This window comes from Syngnathoides biaculeatus, chromosome 8 (genome assembly GCF_019802595.1).
Source record: "Syngnathoides biaculeatus isolate LvHL_M chromosome 8, ASM1980259v1, whole genome shotgun sequence".
Classification (NCBI taxonomy): Eukaryota; Metazoa; Chordata; class Actinopteri; order Syngnathiformes; family Syngnathidae; genus Syngnathoides; species Syngnathoides biaculeatus.
In genome coordinates, this window is record NC_084647.1 from 3,721,246 (window position 1) to 3,725,877 (window position 4,632).

The window sequence follows — 4,632 nt, forward strand, 5'->3', positions numbered from 1 at the left end:
CCTTTCTCCTGCATCTTCCTCTCTAACCCCAACTGCCCTCATGTCTTCCCTCACCACATCCATAAACCTTCTCTTTGGTCTTCCTCTCGCTCTTTTGCCTGGGAGCTCCATCCTCAGCATCCTTCTACCAATATACTCACTCTCTCGCCTCTGAACATGTCCAAACCATCGAAGTCTGCTCTCTCGAATCTTGTCTCCAAAACATCCAGCTTTGGCTGTCCCTCTAATGAGCTCATTTCTAATCCTATCCAACCTGGTCACTCCGAGCGAGAACCTCAACATCTTCATTTCTGCCACCTCCAGTTCAGCTTCCTGTTGTTTCTTGAGTGCCACCGTCTCTAATCCGTACATCATGGCCGGCCTCACCACTGTTTTGTAAACTTTGCCCTTCATCCTAGCAGACACTCTTCTGTCACATAACACACCAGACACCTTTCGCCAGCTGTTCCAACCTGCTTGGACCCGTTTCTTCACTTCCTGACCACACTCTCCATTGCTCTGTATTGTTGACCCCAAGTATTTGAAGTCGTCGACCCTCGCTATCTCTTCTCCCTGTAGCCTCACTCTTCCCCCTCCACTTTTCTCATTCACGCACATATATTCTGTTTTACTCCGGCTAATCTTCATTCCTCTCCTTTCCAGTGCATGTCTCCATCTTTCTAATTGTTCCTCTGCATGCTCCCTGTTTTCACTGCATATCACAATATCTGCGAACATCATGGTCCAAGGGGATTCCAGTCTAACCTCATCTGTCAGCCTATCCATTACCACTGCAAACAGGAAGGGGCTCAGAGCTGATTCCTGATGCAGTCCCACCTCCACCTTAAATTCTTCTGTCACACCTAAGGCACACCTCACCATTGTTCTACTGCCATCATACATGTTCTGTACAATTTTAATATACTTCTCTGCCACACCAGACTTACACATGCAGTACCACAGTTCCTCTCTTGGTACTCTGTCATAGGCTTTCTCTAGATCCACAAAGACACAATGTACCTCCTTCTGACCTTCTTTGTACTTTTCCACTAGCATCCTCAAGGCAAATAATGCATCTGTGGTACTCTTTCTAGGCATGAAACCATACTTTCCCATAACTTCATTGTGTGGCTCATCAACTTTATTCCTCTATAGTTCCCACAGCTCTGAACATCCACTTTGTTCTTAAAAATGGGAACTAGAACACTTTTCCTCTATTCTTCAGACATCCCGCTAGTATTTTGTTGAATAAGTTGGTCAAAACCTCCACAGCCATCTCTCCAAATTGCTTCCATAACTCTACCGGTATGTCATCAGGACCAACTGCCTTTCCATTTTTCATCCTTTGTAGTGCCTTTCTGACTTCCCCCTTCATAATCATTTCCACTTCCTGGTCCTTCACTCTTGCCTCTTCAACTCTTCCTTCTCTCTCATTTTCTTCATTCATCAACTTCTCAAAGTATTCTTTCCATCTATTTAGCACACTACCGGCACCAGTCAACACATTTCCATCTCTATCCTTAATCACCCTTACCTGCTGCACATCCTTCCCATCTCTATCCCTCTGTCTGGCCAACCTGTAGAGATCCTTTTCTCCTTCTTTCGTGTCCAACCTGGTGTACATGTCTTCATATGCCTCTTGTTTAGCCTTTGCCACCTCTACCTTTGCCCTACGTCGCATCTCGATGTACTCCTTTCGGCTCTCCTCAGTCCTCTCAGTATCCCACTTCTTCGCTAATCTCTTTCCTTGTATGACTCCTTGTATTTTGGGATTCCACCACCAAGTCTCCTTCTCCCCTTTCCTACCAAAAGACACACCAAGTACTCTCCTGCCTGTCTCTCTGATTACCTTGGCTGTCGTTGTACAGTCTTCTGCTGTCCATCGAGAGCCTGTCTCACCTCTTTCCGGAAGGCCGCACAACATTCTTCCTTTCTCAGCTTCCACCACATGGTTCTCTGCTCTACCTTTGTCTTCTTAATCTTTCTACCCACCACCAGAGTCATCCTACACACTACCATCCTATGCTGTCGAGCTACACTCTCCTCTACCACTACTTTACAGTCAGTAACCTCCTTCAGATTACATCGTCTGCACAAAATATAATCCACCTGCGTGCTTCTACCTCCGCTCTTGTAGGTCACTATATGTTCCTCCCTCTTCTGGAAATAAGTGTTCACTACAGCCATCTCCATCCTTTTTGCAAAGTCCACCACCATCTGTCCCCCAAAGTTCCTTTCCTGGATGCCGTACTTACCCATCACTTCTTCATCGCCCCTGTTTCCTTTACCAATGTGTCCATTACAATCTGCACCAATCACAATTCTCTCGCTGTCTGGGATGCTCAGAACTACTTCATCTGGTTCCTTCCAGAATTTCTCTTTCAACTCTGTCTCCATCCTCAGCACCCTTCTACCGATAATCTCACTCTCTCGTCAATGGGCATGGCCGAACTATCGAAGTGTTCTCTCTCAAACCTTGTCTCCAAAACATCCAATTTTGTCTGTCCGTCTAATGAGCTCATTTCTAATCCTATCCAACCGTTCACTCCTAGAGAACCTCAACATCTTCATTTCTGCCACCGCCAGCTCTGCTCCCTGTTGTCTCTTCAGGGCCACAATCTCTAATGTGTATATCATGGCTGGATTTATCCGGGTATGGGACCAGCCTACAGATTGCACTGGCTTGTACCCCACAGGCCTGCATGATGCGCAGACAATAATTTATTAATTTTTAAAAATCCAATCTTCTGAAAAATCTTTTTAAAAATGTTTTAACACAAAATAAGAAACAAGGATGATGGTGTAAACAAGTTGTGTCTGAAACTAGTAATAAATCTCTTCATGGCAACACTGCTGTGACATTCAGTCGTTGTAAAACGTTTCTTTGCTTACATCAAGCTCTGCGCACAAAAGTGTAAGCGTGCCATTCATATAAAACTCAAGGGCCACAGTCACATTAATTTTCAATATTAGGGTGGGGGCTCAAAAATATTGTCATGCCAGTTTGAGCCCCTTGATCTAAAGGGTGTCCATAAAGACTCTTTACCATTTCAAAAACTTGTTAAAAATCCAATTGGTTAGATATTTTATTCAGATTTGTTCCATTGTATTTAGTGTTTATTAAAGTTTTGTTTTTTTTATCACACTGCATTTGTGTGTTTCAAGGATCCTCTTTGTGAAAGAGGTGATGTTGAAATAACCCCTACAAAATGGCTACCCCTCAAGAAAAGGCGCAATGTTTCTCATGGTTTATTGAAACAAAATCGGATAGGCAGACTCAGTGAAACTGCAGAACTAAGGATGGAAGAGATCCACCATCACGTCTGTCAATTTGTGCACGGCACAAGAAATTTATGGAGACGGACAGTGTTAGATAAAGGCAGGAGTTGGCAACCAAGAACATCTAATGAAAACATCCATCATGTAAAACAATCCTTTTCTCGTTCTCCCACAAAGTCCATCCATACTGCTGGCACACAGTTACAGCCAACGCATTCAACAGTGCACAAGGGCCTCCACAAGAACTTGCAATTGTACGCTTACAAAATGCAACTCTTACAGGCACTCGAGCCAAATGATAAACCAAGACGAAAAGAGTTTGCAGTTAACATGCTGGAACAAATTTCTGAGGATGACATGTTTGTTTTAGTGATGAGACTTTTCATGTTTCAGGGAAAATGAACAAACACAATGTGAGAATCTGGGGATCCGAACAACCCCACCTGACTTGAGAAATTGAGCGTAAAAGCCCAAAGGTGAATGTGTGATGTGGGATCATGTGCAATCGAATAATTGATCCTTTTTTCTTCAACGAGACATCAATTTCTGAAAATGTTTACCTTGACCTTTTAACTGAATATGTGGCACCACAATTGAATGACCTTCAACTAACCATAATTTTTCAGCAGGATGGTGCACCACCACATGTGGGGCTGCATGTTCGAGTGTTCCTCTATCAAACATTTCCAGACCGGTGGATTGGAAAGGATTGGCTAATTCCTTGGCCGCCACGTTCACCAGATATCACTCCCCTTGACTTCTTTCTATGGGGCTATGTGCAAGATTTTGTGTATCGAACAAAGGGGACATTACTGACCTAAAGCAAAGGTGCATATTTCCACACATTATGAAAAAGTCTATATGATTCAATGATACATTGGATATTCAGGAGTGCCACACACGCCTGACTTTGGTGTGGGCAGCGTGGAACAAATTACCGCTCAGTGGTGGTGTTGCTATGTTCCCTGTGACTGGCTGGTGACCAGTTCAGGGTGTAGTCCACCTTTCGCCTGAAGTTGGCTGGCATAGGCTCCGGTCCTCCAGTGACCCTTGTGAGGATAAGTGGCTCAGAAAAGGGATGGGGAAAAAAAAAACATTAGATTTTCACATCAAGATTGGTTCCGGTTCAGTGGATGGAATGTGCATTGTCGAAATGATACGGGAAAGGTGGAGACAGGTCCAACCGGTTTATTATGTCAAAACCACGATTGATGTTCTTGAAATAACTTGCTTGTGGTGTATGTTGTCACTCATCAGGTTTATCAATTGTACGGTCCAATGGCTGCGTGAAATTTTGCCCCCCACTGTTCGAGTAAAGCACTTATATCATGCCAGAATATGCGCTTCTGGTCTTTCACTAACACACTATACAAA

The 4,632-nt window shown here is 43.9% G+C and overlaps 1 long non-coding RNA gene across 1 annotated transcript in view; it reads left to right on the forward strand.

Moving 5' to 3' along the window:
• LOC133505392 (uncharacterized) overlaps positions 1-4,632 on the forward strand; it is a 30,401-nt gene that overhangs the window by 17,536 nt on the left and 8,233 nt on the right. The gene's annotated exons all lie outside the window — the stretch shown is intronic.